The 19815-nt window shown below is 45.7% G+C and overlaps 1 protein-coding gene across 1 annotated transcript in view; it reads left to right on the top strand.

Annotated features, from left to right (window-relative positions):
* The first annotated feature begins 1025 nt into the window (after positions 1-1025).
* LOC126183521 (solute carrier family 28 member 3-like) overlaps positions 1026-19815 on the top strand; it is a 418615-nt gene continuing 399825 nt past the window's right edge. The window contains exon 1 of the mRNA XM_049925578.1: positions 1026-1056. The gene's annotated coding sequence lies outside the window, so the exon portion shown is untranslated. The remainder of the gene's footprint in view (positions 1057-19815) is intronic.

The following is a 19815-nucleotide window of genomic DNA, read 5'->3' as shown; positions in this document are numbered from 1 at the left end:
GTGTAACCAATGACTCTCCATACCATCACACCGGGTGATACGCCAGTATGGGGATGACGAATACACGCTTCCAATGTTCGTTCACCGCGATGTCGCCAAACACTGATGCGACCATCATGATGCTGTAAACAGAACTTGGATTCATCCGAAAAAAATGACGTTTTGCCATTCGTACACCATCGCAAGCGCTCCTGTCTGTGATGCAGTAGTGTACTTTCATGAAACTTCCTGGCAGATTAAAAGTGTGGGCCGGGCCAACACTCAGGCTCGGGACCTTTGCCTTTCGCGGGCAAGTGCTCTACCATCTTCTTCTTTTTTATTTTGTTCGTTAAAGTTCCTTGTATTTGGTCGTAGCGGACGTCACATGACATCCGTTGAAGTTCGTTGTCGATCTCGCCACTCAGTTTTTTACTACAGAGACCAGCCAGCTCTCTGACCGAACACACTGAGCTACCAAGCCGGCACTATCTGAGCTCCCCAAGTACGTCTCACGACCCGTCCTCACAGCTTCAATTCTGCCAGTTCGAGTCTCGGTCCGCCTCACAGTTAAATCTGCCAGAAAGTTTCATATCAGCGTACATTCCGATGCAGAGTGAAAATCTCATTCTGAATAATCCTTTCGATTCTCCCTTTCTTTCAGTACCTGCTTTCAGTATATACCCAATGACTACGAACCAGCAACAGCAGCCGAAAGGTTTTTCACCCAATAATTCCGAGAAAGCGTAGGAAATTAGCCTTTTGAAGTGAACGCGAAAATGTCCAGCCCTACAGGGCACCAGAGAAATCCTGAAGAAGATCCCAGGAGAGGGGTCGAAACATCGACCAGTAAAGAAGTTTGAAAAGGAACGTGAGGTGGCCTGACAACCAAGAAGATTTTGTCATGAGTGCCAGAGTAATGGCCTGGCCGTAACTTTCAGTGCGGCGCTGCGCCTTGTAGCTTCGCTCCCGCCACTGGAACAGCGAACAGCGTCTCGCAAGCGCAGCGCAGTAATAGCGGCTGCAGGTGGGAGGTAGAGGTCAGTGCGAGCGCGACAGCGTCACGGGCGCCGCCTGCAGGTACGTAAGCTGGCTTTCATTCTGCCCGCAGTCAGTTAGCGGCTGGCCGCCTGTTGCTCTGCTAGTTGCATGCGCATGTACCACTCTGCCTCCGCTCCTGTGACCCTATCTCGTAGAAGGGGGAGGGGGGGGGCGGAGACTCCAGCGCCAGCTGCCTTCTCTTCTTGCTGCAGACAAGTCACTGTCGTCGAGTGGTATTTTCGTTTGCTGTGGGAAGCGCCAGTGAGCGGATCGCGGCGACGTCTTTCGCAATTCGCTAGTGAAGTTTTATTTACCATCCGTTTTCTCTATACAGCAAATCAAGTATCACATGCAATATACAATGTTGTAGTCAGATTGTCTGCTGTTATCCTCTACTACTCTCAGAAACATCATCAGAACAACAGACAAGAGTGGTAGTAGGTGTACTAGTAGTGTTAGTAGCAGAGGCTTTTTATCAGTGTAGCACACGTAGCTCATGCTATGGAATGCGCACCTGTATTTTTTCGGGGGAAAATAAATGGTTAATAATCTTGAACTGAAAATAGAAATACTGTTTAGGATTTAGTGCATGCACATGCGGAGCACGGGAAATAAAACTGTGTGCGTTTTCCAATGTTTAAAGAACACCTTGGTCGTATTTTTTTAAATGACTTCGTATTCACCGTCGACTGTTCTACTTATTTATAAATCCACTATTGTAAGTTCGACGATAGGCTATTGTCAGGTCGTTACAGGTTCTGAAAACACAGCAGAAGTAACTCTATAAAATGATTAATGTTGACTACTGCTTTGATTACAGTATCTGCAACCTATAACTTAAGGTCGAAATTGTATTAATGGATATTATAAATAAATAGTACAGTCGATGGCGAATATGAAGTTATTTAAAAATTCTACGGAACTGTATTCCCTCAACAAATACAATTTTTGTCGTAATTCTGCTTTGTTAACCTACAATTTACGCATTACAAATTAGCACAATAGTTTTATTTGCATATTACTATCTTGTGTCACAACGTCGTCAACAGCAATGGTTTGCTCTCGTTGTCGTAACTCTACTTTGTTAACCTAGAATTTACGCATTACAGATTAGCACAAATGTTTTATTTGCATATTACAATCTTGCGTCACAACGGTGGCAACAGCAATTGTTTGCTCTCATTGTCAAGAGCTCGCCCAAAAATCATCTGAAGAATGGAAGTAGGAAAGTTCTATCTGGCTTTTTTTTTTTTTTTTTTTTTTACAAAAGGTGTTTTCAGTGCTACTTTGTTGCATGTCCCTAGACTTGATCCAGGTGCCATATCATAGAGAAAGTATTTAGTATTTCAAACATGCTTTAGTAGATAGTGCATGGTCTTTGTGCCAAGCTGAACTTTTTCCTGGAGTTCTAAAATTTAAAAGGTATGAGAAATTGTATTTGTTGACTACAGTTCTACTAGTTAAAAACATATTTCTGTACCTGTATTATCACAAATAAAACTTAGTGTCTCAGTATTAATGGCACTTAGAACAAAAACTTTGTTTGTTATTTTGTCGAAAACTAACATTTTTCTGGCCGTGGTATGTACAAAATACAAGCTGATTCTTGCAAAGAAGAAAAATGCAACCAGCCATTGTTAATAGTGCTATTCATTTGCACAAATAACGTTGTTACCAGTTTTGAACCGACAGGTCCATCTTCAGGCGGCTATTCAAGTATATACAACATTTGTTCTTGTTTCCATTAGTTATTGTAAACAGCCAACGTTAAGAACACAAATAACATTAGTAACAGTGGCTGTTTTCTATTTCTTCTTTGCGAGACTCAACTTGTATGAAGTTTCTTATTGGTATTTAGAAGCAGTCAGTTTCCTGATACTACACTGAGAACATTCATAATCAAGTATTTGTTTTCTAATTTGTCTCATTTTTTTTGCGTTGATGCTGCGAGCAGCATAACTCTGTAGTATCAAAATACCTTCTCATTTTTTCGGATACAAAATCAGTTTTGTACACAAAGAGATACATTGTTTTTTCATTCTACTGACAAATGTCAGATCTGGCACTCGCGATGTTTCCCATTTCCATTCTTCATTTGTCAATATACTGTCACACCAAACGACGTAGGCCGCTAAGCGATGCAGTCTGACTATTAGAATTCGTTTCAATTAAGGTTATTTATAATCTAGTGCACTAAGTGATGCTTTTTCTGTCCTGTTTTACGTTCCTTTACTAATTTTGAGTTCAGTCAGTGAACGTTTATAGCAGGTTTGTCTATCTCGTTTCAATGCATTTCTGTCAAGTTTACTTTCGTACTTTAAGTCACTCAGATATGCCCGTGTGCTCATTCTCTCTCGCCGCATGTCGCAGCGTTACGTTTCCTGCTTGCATGACTAAGCACAACGGAGATCAGACTGTCGCAAATGGTGGTTCCCGAGGTATTACGGTGTAGCACACTCCTACACGAAATTTTGATCTGTGCAAAGTTCTTAACTTCATACGTCTATGCTATGCGCTTTTTATTTTTTGAAGCGAGGTATAAGACAATCTGTACAAGTCCACGTTAAAACGGCTCATTGGTGATAAAATCTATGTTAAAAACCTGGTAGACTGGCTGCCTGACTCTCCTCATTTCTTGAAAACAAGAACAAAAACCCTTTGATCACTTAGTCAATTTCAGTGAAGACACGGTCTAAGCAGACAGTGGTCCAAAACTCTTATTTATATTTTAACGTCCAGACTCTCATTTCGTGTGTGTAAAAGGCAAACTAATGCTTCAATTAGTGAAATAAAATTTTATTACACGTTACATTCACACCTAGGCCGACTGCTTTGTCGCAGTGGTAACACTAGTCTCCGTCAGGTCAGCGAAGTTAAGCGCTGCCGGGCTTGGGTAGCACTTGGATGAGTGATCGTTAAGGTCTGCCGAGCGCTGTTGGCAAGCGGGATGCACTCAGCCCTTGTGAGGTGTGAGGCCAATTGAGGATGTGGCTGGGAAGTAGCGGCTCCGATCACAAAAACTTACAATGGCCGGGAGAGCAGTGTGCCGACCACATGCCCTCAATGTCCTCATCCAGCGGCGCCTTCGTCTGAGGATGACACGGCGGTCGGTCGGTGCCGTCGTGCCTTCTGTGGCCTGTCCGGACGGAGTTGGAGAGTTTAGTACATAAACATCCATATGGAAGTAAAGTAATATGTTTAAAAAGATGAGTAGATATGGAAGAAGAGGAGCCACGCGTTTCATTAGTGCTACAGGGCTCTCGCAACTTCAAACCGCAACTGGTTCCCATGCTGGCCACAAGGTTGATAAGGTGTTCTTATGATAGGACGTTCCATTCCTCCACCAGCTCTGTTGAGAACTGCTGGATAGTTGCTGGTGCATGTGGAAGTGCTGGAATACGTTTCTCCAACGCATCCCACACGTGCGCGATGGGATTTATGTCCTGGCAACTGGAGCGCCAGTCCAATCGTCACCGAATATTCTCTCGTTCCAGGAGCTCCTCCACCTGCGCCGTTAGATAGGGTCGCCCATTGTCATCCATAAAGATGAAGTGAGGACGGAAGACACCCTTAAAAGATGCACTTGGGGAAGGAGTACAGTGTCACAATAACGTTGACTGGTGCCTGCGTACCGTGTTCAAAGATTTGGAGATCAGTACGCCTATCCACCATTATGACTCCCCACACCATAGCACCTAGACGACAGAAACGATCATGCTCGACAATGTTACTGGGTGCATTACATGTCTCCACCTCTCGCTATATGATGGCATGTACACTACTGGCCATTAAAATTGCTACACCAAGAAGAAATGCAGATGTTAAACGGGTATTCATTGGACAAATATATTATACTAGAACTGACATGTGATTACATTTTCACGCAATTCGGGTGCATACATACTAAGAAATCAGTACCCAGAACAAACACCTCTGGCCGTAATAACGGCCTTGATACGCCTGGACATTGAGTCAAACAGAGCTTGGATGGCGTGTACAGGTACAGCTGCCCATGCAGCTTCAACACGATACCACACTTAATCAAGAGTAGTGACTGTCGTATTGTGACGAGCCAGTTGCACGGCGACCATTGACCAGGCGTTTTCAATCTGTCAGAGATCTGGAGAGTGTGCTGGTCAGGGCAGCCGTCGAACATCTTCTGTATCCAGAAAGGCCCGTACAGGTCCTGCAACATGCGGTCGTACATTATCCTGCTGAAATGTAGGGTTTCGCAGGGATCGAATGAAGGGTAGAGCCACGGGTGGTAACACATCTGAATCTAACGTCCACTGTTCAATGTGCCGTCAATGGGAGCAAGAGGTGACCGAGACGTGTAACCAATGGCACCCCATACCATCACGTCGGGTGATACGCCAGTATGGCGATGACGAATACACGTTTCCAATGTGCGTTCACCGCGATGTCGCCAAACACGGATGCGACCATCATGATGCTGTAAACAGAACCTGGATTCATTCGAAAAAATGACGTTTTGCCATTCGTGCACCCAGGTTCGTCGTTGAGTACACCATTGCAGGCGCCCTTGTCTGTGATGCAGCGTCAAGGGTAACCGCAGCCATGGTCTCCGAGCTGATGGTCCATGCTGCTGCAAACGTCTTCGAACTGTTCGTGCAGACGATTGTTGTCTTGCAAACGTCCCCATCTGTTGACTCAGGGATCGAGACGTGGCTGCACGATCCGTTGCAGCCATGCGGATAAGATGCCTTTCGTCTCGACTGCTAGTGGTACGAGGCCGTTGGGATCGAGCACGGCGTTCCGTATTACCCTCCTGAACCCACCGATTCCATATCTTGCTAACAGTCATTGGATCTCGACCAACGCGAGCAGCAATGTCGCGATACGATTAACTGCAATCGCGATAGGCTGCAATCCGACCTTTATCAAAGTCGGAAACGTGATGGTACGCATTTCTCCTCCTTACACGAGGCATCACAACAACGTTTCACCAGGCAACGCCGGTCAACTGTTGTTTGTGTATGAGAAATCGGTTGGAAACTTTTCTCATGTCCGCACGTTGTAGGTGTCGCCACTGGCGCCAACCTTGTGTGAATGCTCTGAAAAGCTAATCATTTGCATATCACAGCATCTTCTTCCTGTCGGTTAAATTTCGCGTCTGTAGCACGTCATCTTCGTGGTGTACCAATTTTAATGGCCAGTAGTGTAATCTGCCTAAGAATATGACCGTTTTGGTTGCTCGTGTATTGCCTTTGTGCGCTACACATAGTTAGGAGCGCGTGGATTCTGGCGCCACAACATCATGAAGAACAGAGTGAACGAACGTTTCACTACAGTACGTTATGCAGAGATAAATGTGTATCCAGTTAATCATAACAGGTCTACGACCGTTATAAGATACAGCAGTAACGTGAAAATCATACCAAACATACAGAAACAATTTAAGTTGTTCGTAATTGTAATTACTAGATATTTAGCTGAATTTATGCCTTTATATTTGACTGATATATCGTGTAACCAAAGTTTAACGGATTCCTTTTAGCACAGATGTCGATGACCTCACACTACCCGTTATTTAGGGTCAACTGACAAATTTCGCACAATTCAGATATCTTTTCTAAATCATTTTGCAATTTGTTTTGATCTTCTGACGATTTTCCTAGCAGTTAAACGATTGCGTCATCTACAAACAACCTAAGATGGCTGCTCACATTTTCTCCCAAATCATTTATACAGATAAGGAACAGCAAAGAGCCCATAAGAATACCTTGGGGAACGCGAGAAATCACTTCTGTTTTACTCGATGATTTTCCGTCAATTACTACGAAATGTGACCTCTCTTATAGAAAATCACAAATCCACTCACATAACTGAGACGATATTCCATAAGCACGCAATTTCACTACAAGCTGCTAGTGTGGTACAGTTTCAAAAGCCTTCCGTGAATGCAGATATACGGAATCAATTTGAAATCCCTTGTCAATAGCACTCAGCACATCATGCGAGTAAAGAGCTAGTTGTGTTTCACAAGAACGATGTTTTCTAAATCCGTGTTCACTGTGTGTCCGGCTGGTCCCGGCGGAGGTTCGAGTCCTCCCTCGGGCATGGGTGTGTGTGTTTGTCCTTAGGATAATTTAGGTTAAGTAGCGTGTAAGCTGACATTGTAATTCTGTCAGAGACAGCAAAGGACCTGGAAGAGCAGTTGAACGGAATGGACAGTGTCTTGAAAGGAGGATATAAAATGAAAATCAACAAAAGCAAAACGAGGATAATGGAGTGTAGTCGAATTAAGTCGGGTGATGCTGAGGGAATTAGATTAGGAAATGAGATACTTAAAGTAGTAAAGGAGTTTTGCTATTTGGGGAGCAAAATAACTGATGATGGTGGCCGGCCGGGGTGGCCGAGCGGTTCTAGGCGCTACAGTCCGGAACCGCGCGACCGCTACGGTCGCAGGTTCGAATCCTGCCTCGGGCATGGATGTGTGTGATGTCCTTAGGTTAGTTAGGTGAAAGTAGTTCTAAGTTCTAGGGGACTGATGACCTTAGAAGTTAAGTCCCATAGTGCTCAGAGCCATTCGAAGTAGAGAGGATATAAAATGTAGACTGGCAATGGCAAGAAAAGCGTTTCTGAAGAAGAGAAATTTGTTAACATCGAGTATAGATTTAAGTGTCAGGAAGTCGTTTCTGAAAGTATTTGTATGGAGTATAGCCATGTATGGTAGTGAAACATGGACGATAAATAGTTTGGACAAGAAGAGAATAGAAGCTTTTGAAATGTGGTGCTACAGAAGAATGCTGAAGATTAGATGGGTGGATCACGTAACTAATGAGGAGGTATTGAATAGAATTGGGGAGAAGAGGAGTTTGTGGCACAACTTGACAAGAAGAAGGGACCGGTTGGTAGGACATGTTCTGAGGCATCAAGGGATCACAAATTTAGCATTGGAAGGCAGCGTGGAGGGTAAAAATCGTAGAGGGAGACCAAGAGATGAATACACTAAGCAGATTCAGAAGGATGTAGGCTGCAGTAAGTAGTGGGTGATGAAGAAGCTTGCACAGGATAGAGTAGCATGGAGAGCTGCATCAAACCAGTCTCAGGACTGAAGACAACTACAACAACAACAGTGTGTAAGCTTAGGGACTGATACCTTAACAGTTAAGTCCCATAGGATTTCACACACATTTGTACGTTTGAACTGTGTGTCGATAAACAGTTTTCTTCGTGGTAATTCATAATGTTCGAACACTCCATGAAAAACACGATCACACCATAACACCATCGCCTCCGAATTTTACTGTTGGCGCTTCACACGCAGGCAGATGACGTTCACCGGACATTCGCCATACGCACACCCTGCCATCGGATCGCCACACTGTGTACCGTGATTCGTCACTCCACGTAACGTTTTTCCACTGTTCAGTCGTCCAATGTTTACCCTTCTTACACCAAGCGAGGCGTCATTTGGCATTTACCGTGGCTTATGAGCAGCCGCTCGACCATGAAATCCAAGTTTTCTCACCTTCCGCCTAACTGCCATAGTACTTGCAGTGGATACTGATGCAATTTGAAATTCCTGTGTGATGGTCTGGATAGATATCTGCCTATTACACATTACGACCCTCTTCAACTGTCGGCGGTCTCTGTCAGTCTACAGACGAAGTTGGTCTGTACGCTTTTGTGCTGTATGTGTCTCTTCACTTTTTCACTTCACTATCACATCGAAAACAGTGGACCTAGGGATGTTTAGGAGTGTGGAAATCTGACGACAGACGTATGACACAAGTGACACTCACTAACCTGACAATGTTCGAAGTCCGTGAGTTCCGCGGAGCGCCCCATTCTGCTCTCTCACGATGTCTAGTGACTAATGAGGTCGCTGATATGGAGTAACTGACAGTAGGTGGCAGCAAAATGCACCTAATATGAAAAACGTATGTTTTTGGGCGTGCCCGAATACTTTTGACCACATAGGGTTTTCCAAAATCGTGCTGCATAATGACGTTAATAATATGGGCCTGTAATTTATGGTGTAGGAAACCCGTTGGCATTCGAAACACCTCCTAGTCGTCTCGGAATAGATAAATATAAGTCCTGTATGGTTTCGAAGGGAATCGTATACCATTATCCCTGCAAAATAGTGGGAAGTTCAGGTATCGACGATGAAGATGGACAGCGATCACGCTCTCTTCAAAGTAGATCACAAATGCTCAATAATAGTGACATCTGGTGACTGTGTTGGCCAGGGGAGGTGCGACAATTCATCCTCGTGCCCACAAAACCAGTCCTGGACGATGCGAGCTGTGTGTACAGCGCCCCTGTCGTATTAGAACTCAGCATCCCCATCGGGGAGCAAGTATTGTACCATGGGAGGGACCTGATCAGCTAAACTGGTCAAATTGTCAGTAATGCGGCCTTACAGAGGTAACGTGGGGCCCGTCGAATACCACAATATGGCTGCCGAAATCATCACCGAACCCCCTCCATGTTTCAATCTTGCGACGTAAACCAGCCCAGAAGTTGGAAACAGTGTGAAAGAAGACTCATCCGGTCAAATGACTTTATTCTATTGCTCCACAATCCAAGTTTTATGACTTGGGCGCCACATTTTCCTGTTACAGGCATTTGAATCACTGATGAGTTGCTTTGGAATTCCAGCTCACCCTGCAATTCCTGAGTTATGGCACTCTCTTTGTGATGCTTTGGTGCTGAGAGGGTTCGTTTGTGAGACATTGATACCTGCAGAGGCTTTAGCACCTGCCATCCTGTTTATGTCACAATCTTCTTCGATGACCGTCCGTCACGATCACTCGGCATACACTTTTGTCCACGTTGTGACTTGGCAGGTGGTATGGGTTTTCACTGTATTCAGTATAAACCTTCGATTCGGTGCCTCCTGATTAACGAGAGACTTCGACTCCCTTGGTTGCGGCAGCTCTTACCATACAGGCACCAACAATTTGCCCAAGTTCGAATTCACTTAGCTCAAACGTAACGCTTCTCAGAGTATTCGCCCGTGTTTCCAAATTTAATCAAATCCATGTAAATGGTACTTAATTTTCTAACATTTCCATTAGTTTAGATTAGCGTGTTTCTGTGCTATGATTTGCTCCCCTGCGAGAGCTATATTGCTAATCATGTCTACACTGTCTCCAGTCTGCCGCGAGTCGTTATGGGTGGCATAGTGAATCGCATGCATGACGATGTGTTTAGTATATTGTAGAACATGAGTCCACAACTGCTTATTTAGTCAACCATTCCTTACTGTACTCTAAAGCAGGCTATCGTCGCCTGTGTGCCAGCTAGTAAATAAATAAATAGACGCTGCTGTTATTATTTCTGATCGTTTGCAAATAAGACACATGGGGGTGCCAAAAGCCGTTCCTAGTGAATCTTTGGGCAGTAGCTTTCGTCAAAAAGTTTGATTTCACAGCAGAGTTGTTGCTAAGACTGAGACTTCATTATCCAGACATCAAACTGTTTATGTACAAAATTTTCTGGTTAACTAATAGCAACAAACCGGTATGATCAATTACCAACCTTTCGGCAATATCCACTGTCTTAGTTAGAAAATCAATTGACTGGCAAAGATATGACAGAAATTCATAGGTGTAAAATATATAGTGATGACCCCTACCATCGGAGAATACATGAGCGTCAATGATGACATTTCGCTTGTAGTGTGATTGTGATGTGAAGTATGATTTGTACGTATAGGTGCCCGCTTCCACGCACTAATGAGTACATAGCGTCACGTTGCAGTTTTTTCCCAAACTGTTCTGTAACATGTTTAATAATTCAGTATACATATACAACTAGTAAATCAAATCACATTCTTGTAATGTGCTGCAACCTGGGGCTTTTAGCTGGCTGGCAAAAGGCAAGAGTCACATGGTGAACGGTACGGGTCATAAAAATGTGTCTACTTAAAGCCAAGTCGTGGTCAGGTAAACATTGAGAACAGTGGTCTACTGTCGAACAGAGCAGAGGCAACAGACGAAGGTGGCCCAGCTTGTTACAAAGTTTCATTGTACACTAAGGACATGGAATGCCTTTTAGCAAAGATAAGACCTGATTTAGAGGAGAAGACAGTGACACCGGTAGTGTGTGATACAGGAGCCTGAAGGAGGCCAGCTGGAATATTTGTTCAAAATTTAGTAAAGAGATCTTGATTGCCTCACAGCACTCACTTTGGTAGAAGGGAAGAGAACTCATACATGTGTACATGTACAGTTTTTCAATGGCCATAAATAGAAATCTGTCAAAAGGTGGGTCAGACATTCAGCATTCATTTGTTAACCATGCCAGAATTAGTAAGAATAGGGAATTTTGTAGCATGCTTATTAAATCATCATTTGTCTGAACTCACAAGGTCTGTTGCAACTCACGAGTGAGATTCCGGTGGTGGCAGAAGCAGCTAAGTATTTTAGAGGAGAGAGAGGGAGCACTTGCTCCTGGGTCACCATAACGAACACTTCTCTTTAGGGTGTTATAGGGAAGACTTCTCCACGGGGCTTGAGGCACCTCCACACTCGTGCAAGTGGTAAGCATGGGCCACATTTGCGTTCATCAAGTTGAAGTAAGTACAAAGTCATTTATCTTGCTTCAAACTTTCATTCTGTTGATTTGATTTTCACAACTGACTAGTTGAACCCACGATGCACTTGGGCGAGGGTATTAGTGGCTGTTCATGCTTTTCCGGGATTTTTCTGTAGCTCATTAACTTATTCAGCGATCGTTGGTCATATTCGTGAACAAAGATTTTATATCGTTTCTATCATGAGTCCATCCACCTATGCCAACGCTATCGTGCATGTTTTCAATCCCTTGTTCCATCAATAATTAATTGCGTTCTTGATTCAGTAGATAAAACATTTTTGGTGTCTTCTAACAATGAATCAGACTGTTATAGTGACCCATAGTTTCTTTTCGTAGTTTGTTGGGTCCCATTATCAGTATGTCTGTGTGAGATGCGGAAACTATATTTCATGTTTACCTGGGCCACCCATAGTAATTTAATAAGACAAACTGTTTTCCGTTGTGTAACTTCGATTTCTTTTTAATCTTTTGGGAAGCTGTGTATCACTGTAGGCCACTGGGGATAGTTTCTGCAGCATCTCAACAACATGCTAAATGCTCAAATGACACCTCACACGAGGCCATATATCTATTAAAGTTGTTGATACATGTTTCAATTTCAATGGCTTCCGGAATATGCGCTATATATTGTTAAAGACATTGTGGTTGTATGAACTGGGTGTTCAGCCAGCTCATCGATAATCACTGCGGAGATGTGGCGTACTCTTTTAGTTTTCCGATAAATATAAAAGAACTACAGAAGTAAGATAATGGAAAATGGGAAAATGAACAGTGTAAAGCCTTGGTGTAAAAACACTTTAATGTATGTGAGTCGTTAACAGAGAACAGTATAGTCTAAGGCACAATGTACTGTTTTCTGAATGGAGGGGGTACCATGTACTCAGCCTTATCAGCTAACTTGATTATTACTATAGTATCCGGCTCTGTCAAGTGCGCCAGATGCGAAGAAGGACCACACAAAGTCGTGAGTAGAACCAAAACACCTTAAAGCATTTTTCATCAGAAACTGGTTTATAATCCACTGATAGTAGGCCAATGCCAAAAAACTGTAATATAAAAACATGTTTAAAACAATATTGTCATTTATATAATATATAAATACACGGTCCAGCCACATTAATGATACTACCTGTCAAAAGCATGAATAACCATCTTTTGCATCACGGACGTGCATGAAGAGAGTCATTGAGGTTCTGGAAGTTACCGACAGGGATGTGCAGACAAGCCAACTCCAGTTCCGTGACCAGTTGCGCTATGTTTCACTGCTGAGGATCCATGACGCGAACAGCCACTTCGAGGTGATCCTACAGATTCTCGATTTGGTTTAAATCCAGGTTGAATGGGGGAGACGGGGTTGGCGGACAGTGGAGTACGGTAAACTCATCCTGAAGCTGCTGAAACCACGCACGTACACTGTGAGCTGTGTGGTGCGTTGCATTGTCCTGCTGGTAGATGCCATGGTGCCGAGGAAAAATGAACTGCATGTAGGGGTGGACATGGTCCCCAAGGCCGGCCGGAGTGGCCTTGCGGTTCTATGCGCTACAGTCTGGAACCGAGCGACTGCTACGGTCGCAGGTTGGAATCCTGCCTCGGGCATGGATGTGTGTGATGTCCTTAGGTTAGTTAGGTTTAATTAGTTCTAAGTTCTAGGCGACTGATGACCTCAGAAGTTAAGTCGCGTAGTGCTCAGAGCCATTTGAACCATTTTTGGTCCCCAAGGATAGATACATACTTGTGTTGACCCATTGTGCCTTTCAGAACGACGAGATCATCCATGGAACTCCACGAAAGCATTCCCCAGACCATAATGCTCCTTCCTCTGTCCTGAACGCTTCCGACAATTGTTGCATGGCCGTACAGGCCGAAGGCCATCTGTCTGATGGAGCATTAAACGCAATTCATCTGAAAAGGCGACCTGCCGCCACCCAGTGAACGTCGAGTTGCGGTGTCGGTCTGCGAATTCCAGCCTTCTTCGCCTATGAACAGCAGTCGACATGGGTACATGAACCAAGCGCCTGCTGCGAAGGCCCATACGCAACAACATTTGCTGAACGATCGTTGAGGAGACACTGTTGGTAGCCCGCTGATTTATCTGGGCAGTCAGTTGCTCAAGAGTTACACGTCTATTCGCCAGTACACATCTCTGCAGCCGTCGTTCACACCTGTCATCTATGGCCCGTGCTGCACCACAGTTGCCTCGACGCCGTTTTTGGAGAGCGCGATTTTGCCATGTTCGGTTTACTTTAACCAGGCGGCAAGCGAACAGTTTACAAATTGAGCCATTACGGAAATGCTTCCACTCTTGGTCTGAAAGCCAATGAACATGCCCTTTGGACGTCAGATACATCACTCCGCTTCCACACTACAACAACGACTGTATTGTTATCCGCATTCCCAGATTCGCTATAAATGCCCTCCACTGCTAGTGCCGCCAGCTGCCGTCTGTGAGTGGTTATTGTTCGTTGAACTCGAACATAGGCAGTGGTCACATTAATGTGACTGGACCATATCTAACAAGAATCAAAAATAAAAGAACTGTAACGCATATGGCAGACAAACAAACAGCTTTTACTTTGAAACTTCCTGGCAGATTAAAACTGTGTGCTGGACCGAGACTCGAACTCGGGACCTTTGCCTTACGCGGGCAAGTGCTCTACCACCAGAGCTACCCGAACACGACTCACGCCCCTTCCTCACAGCTTTACTTCTGCCAATACCTCGTCTCCAACCTTCCAAACTTTACAGAAGCTCTCCTGCGAACCTTGCAGAACTAGCACTCCTGGAAGAAAGGATATTGCGGAGACATGGCTCAGCCACAGCCTGGGGGATGTTTCCAGAATGAGATTATCACTCTGCAGCGGAGTGTCCGCTGGTATGAAACTTCCTGGCAGATTAAAACTGTGTGCCAGACCGAGACTCGAACTCGGGACCTTTGCCTTACGCGGGCAAGTGCAAAGGTCCCGAGTTCGAGTCTCGGTCCGACACACAATTTTAATCTGCCAGGAGGTTTCATATCAGCGCACACTCCGCTGCAGAGTGAAAATCTCATTCCAGCTTTTATTTTATAATGGAGGTGGACCTCACATACTAAGAAAATAGTAAGGAATTTTACTTCACCTGACGAAAGAGTTTTGTAGCACAGATGTTGATTGTTGGGGTGCAAATGTGTTTCCATTGTGAGTGCCTCTCTGGTCCTGTTCAGTCGACGATTTACTATGTAACAAATTCAAATGATACTATGATGAGTTGGCAGTAAGTTTGAAACCGATAACCATACAATCGGAATGGCCTGAGACCTGCCTCTGTAGCAGAGTGGTCGCCGTCTGCCTTCGGCAGGGCAACAACTCGGACGTTCTGTTTACATCTCTGCCGCGTAAGCGGTCGAGCGGTGTTGTGATTTACAGTCGTTTCCGTGCAGCTTACTTCCTTCGATACACCGTGACATACTCAAAACAAAAGTCGACATAGAAATTCAGTTTTGCGATCGAGTATGCGCGGCCGAAAGCATTGGAAACTGAACAGTTTTTACGAGATGACGTTCACATTCATTTCACGAAGTAATGGGGATTCACCTGTCTATTTTGAGCAGCGTGGTCTATGTGAAACTGGTGGACGATGCGGCTTGTGAACTGATTCTGAAAGGGACCAGCGACCTTCCATTCAGACATTCTAATGGACACATTGGCCCTGTGAAACTGGTTAAAAAAAATGGCTCTGAGCATTATGGGACTCAACTTCTGACGTCATAAGTCCCCTAGAAGTTATAACTACTTAAACCTAACTAACCTAAGGACATCACACACATCCATGCCCGAGGCAGGATTCCAACCTGCGACCGTAGCGGTCGCGCGGTTCCAGACTGTAGCGCCTAGAACCGCTCGGCCACTTCGGCCGGCTGTGAAACTGGTACATACAGGTCTAGACCAGAGGACGGTGTTCAAGTTACCGTTTGAGGTGTCAACAGAGTAGTGACCGCAGGTTTGAGACCATGTGACACTGTAATAAGCCATACGGCGGAAAAATAGGCACACTTTAAATCGTACCCAGTTCTGAATGGGGTGCACTAGGTGCACGTAGACATTACAAAACATGTCCCACTTATTTGAACATAAGCCTGTTTGGGATGTGGGCAAGAGGGACATTTCAGATCAAGCTGTATGCAACAGCGCATCACACAACTGTCGACTACGCGGAGATACCGCCCAATCTAACGGTGCTCCCGTTGAGATACGTGGGGGCCCTTCAAACTGTTACTTCTGGTCATCGACTGTCGACAGAAGCGTCGCCTTCAGTCGACACTCAGCAGCCTCCGATGCAGCGGCAGGTCACTACTATACAGGCGGATATTCTGCACTGCCAGGGCAACCAATGACATCGGTTTATCGGTTTTGCCGTGTGAAGGGGGAACAGGACTGGAGGAGAGGTTGGTCACCGCAGATTTAGTGGTGGAAACTGACGCTTTTGTCGCTGATGGCAACGATTTCCGGTCGTTGTCGGATACCGACACTAATGTTCGAAAACAATGGGCTGCAAAGCGATGGATGGAACATCGACTTGCTCCATCCTATACCTGCAGGACAATATCAATAGAAGTCGAACATATCGACGATGACGACTGTCCCCAGCAGGACGATATGGTTATCGGTTCCCCTTATGGGATTAGATCAACAGCAGTTTCGAAGGAGACCTCTCACAGTGCCATGTTTCTGCATGATCGACAGTGGATAGATTCAGTATCTGCACCTTCAACCTTCAGCCACCCTGTTAATACTGGGGGATGATCGCAGCACAAGCCTGACTGTGCGGGCCGACAATGTCGAGGACGCGATGTCTGCTGCCATAGCTAAAGCGGTTGAAGTTGCTTCACATCACGACAGTTCAGTGCCAGTGGGCATAGGAGGGAACCCGTTGTTGATGGTGGGGCCTTCTTCAGATCTCCCATCTCCGCCTCTCACAATAGGCGCCAACAATACCGCCTCTCCATGCCAGACCTAATAGATAGGCACCATCAACCACAATACCATGAGTTCTGAGGTCAAGCTGTAGATGTATCATGACTTGTTGTGGGCTGCACATCTCAACGTCGCACTCCTCCAGGAAGTGGGCCTAGACCAGCTGTCGTCTGTTTATAGATACGACTTTTATAAGGTGTCATGCACGGATAATGGCAGTGGTACTGGCATTATTGTGAAGGAAGGCATCATGATCGATGGTGTGAACTACCGCCCATCAGTATGAGTACTTGCTATCACATAGGAGGGCGTCATGATTGTGAATGTGTATGTCCCCTCCAATAAGGACAAGAAGACAGACCATTTGAGATTTTACGCAGAGGAGGTCGCGCTCTTATTCGAGAGATGCTGTGACCATATCAACATCCTAGGTGTCGACTTCAATTGTGTCTTGTCACTACAGGATCAAATACCACACTTTAGCACATGCAGGGAACTGCAACGCCTGTTGCAAGACCTTCGCCTCGTCGACACCTGGTGGAGTATCCATGGCAACAGACAGGTATGCACATATGTTACTGGGCATTCATCGAGTCGTCTTGACAAGGTCTATGTCTCCCAGGGCCTTAAGACAGCGCCGCTTGCTGCTAAGATATTATTGTCAGCCTTTACGGATCATGAAGCCTACCTCTGCACCAACTCCCTCCCACGACAGATGGTGTGTCGTTGCATGAACACATGGAAGATGAATGTAGCGCTTCTCGAGGATCCAGAATGTCAGCAGAGGAGAGTGGAGACCTGGAGGAACTGTGAGAGGCGGCGTCCGATGTTTCCTTCCACGATCCACTGGTGACTCGATTGCACAAAACCTGAACTGCAGCGTGTGATGATGAATTGCGGTCAGATGGCTATGTGTTAGCAATGGCACACCATGGAATATTATTTTAGGCTACTGCAACAGACATCCGCCCGACCATTCTCACCAGGACGTCAGGCTGAAGCCCATTGATTGTAAGCAAGGATCACAATGCTTACACGACGTCGTCTTGAAGGCATGCTTGTGCGCGCACGTAGTCGACGAGATCAGGGATGAACCCTTGGCCATGCATCACATTATCCGCGAACATCGTAGATGTCGAAGTGCATTGATCCCCGTGCTGGATATGGTGGTTGGATGGCGCCTGACGGTGCAAAAGAATATCACGAATGTCTTCTTGGACCATTACCAGTGGTTCTGTACCACAAAAGACCAGGATGCTATGGCTATGGATCAAGTTCTCTGCTTGCTGCCTCAGACTCACGATGGAAACGCAGTGGTGACCCTCACAGACTCCATAACGGCAGAGGACGTCACCGATGCCCTCAGAAAAGGGGCGATCAACAAATCGCTGGGCCCAGATGATCTCCCAATAGAGTTTTATCATATGTTTGGTGATGTTATGATGCCTCAATGGATTACAACGTACCAAGAACTGATGAAACCTGCGGTGCAGATGCCACCTGCCTTTGTCGACAGCATATCGGCCCCAAGCCAGCTGCTGAAATGGGGGTTGACCATTACCAGCCTCATATGCTGCTCAAAAGTGATTTCAAGGTATTTGCGAGACTTCTGGCTGGCCGCATTCGGAGTGTCCTGCACATCTCTACAGACCAGATGTGTTTCAATGGTAGCTGGCCGGGGTGGCCGAGCGGTTCTAGGCGCTACAGTCTGGAGCCGCGCGACCGCTATGGTCGCAGGTTCGAATCTTGCCTTGGGCATGGATGTGTGTGATGTCCTTAGGTTGGTTAGGTTTAAGTAGTTCTAAGTTCTAGGGGACTGATGACCTCAGAAGTTAAGTCCCATAGTGCTCAGAGCCATTCGAACCATTTGTCTAAATTGCAACAACAACACACAGATTACCGTGATGTCATCCTACTGGCGGAGGCGTGTCGTATACGTGAAACCTCAGTGTCACTCGACTTCGACTATGCAGCGATTATCTTGAGAAGCTGCTGCGGCACCTGGCCTTCCTCCAGTCCTTCATAAACTCCGGCGTGCACATTCTGCATAGCGCAACTCCACAGGTTATGATCAACATACGTTTATCTGCGAGGCAACGTTGCCTGCTGTTGGTGGTTATGTGTGCCATCAGCATGGAGCCACTGTTACACAGACTATGATGTCGGCTGCAGGGACTTATGCTGAGAATCATATCTTTGTCTGCTGTGCCTACATGGACGACCTGTTGTTCTTAGTGCATACACCAGGTGAAGTCCAAAGATCACTGGACTGGATTGTCAAATATAGGACCATAGCCTGCAGCCACTTGGACTTGGAGAGGTCTGGAGCGATGGTCATCAGGAGCGGCTTCCAGGAAGGGAGTTTGGCTCCATACCCACTCTGGGATAGATCAAATGTTTGGGGGTTATCGTTATACGTGTCAGTCTACGGACTGCACGCCTTACCTATACTCATCTCCTACAAGGCATACGTTGAGACGCCTGTAGCAATTTGCTGGGATCTTTGAACACGGTCCACTGGGTGGCTTATGTCAGCATCCACCTGGCGTCCAGGATACCCCATCCGACCACGGTTCTCCCAATGCTGAAGATGACAGCACGCAGTTTACAGGCAGTCTTTCGTTATTTTGACAGGGTGGAAATGATTATCAAAGTGCTATAAGACATGCTCACCCTCTGTGCCACAGAGGACGATCTTGAAATGGTCAATGTGTGGGTTATAGCAGCTGCTCTATATGTCACCACTATAATGAAGATGTGGAACCACTGCCAGCACAGCTTCACAGGGACTCTAATTGAAGAAATGGCGCGCTCCTCTCATGACGCACGCATTGCAGTGGCGCATATTTCGCCAACGCTCTCTCGCATAAAGGAGTTTTTTGTAGACTTCATTTATGTCAACATTGATCTGCCGAGTGAACGGCTGCAGAGGAGCCATGATGTTTATTTCCATATGATGCAAGACCATCTCATCAATCCGATTGAAAGCCGTCTGCCCTCGGTTACTTGGCCAGTGGTCTGGCATTCAGTGCATGATGCCCTTCTAGATTCTGACACCAGAGCAACCTGACATTTGGGATCGACCACAAATATATAAACGGACAGAGACTCCATTCCACACATATGGCCGATTCTTTGTTATGCCCCCAGTGCCCTCTACCAGAGCCCTACACTGTCTGCAGTGTGGGTCTGCTGTGGAGGTATTGAGGCTAACGAAACTGATGATGGCCTTCATTCAGCGATCGCCCCTACAGCAGTGACTGTGACATCCATT

Source organism: Schistocerca cancellata, chromosome 4, assembly GCF_023864275.1.
Source record: "Schistocerca cancellata isolate TAMUIC-IGC-003103 chromosome 4, iqSchCanc2.1, whole genome shotgun sequence".
In the NCBI taxonomy this organism is placed as follows: Eukaryota; Metazoa; Arthropoda; class Insecta; order Orthoptera; family Acrididae; genus Schistocerca; species Schistocerca cancellata.
Note: the sequence above shows the minus strand (reverse complement) of the source record. Positions and strands in the feature narration are given on the sequence as shown.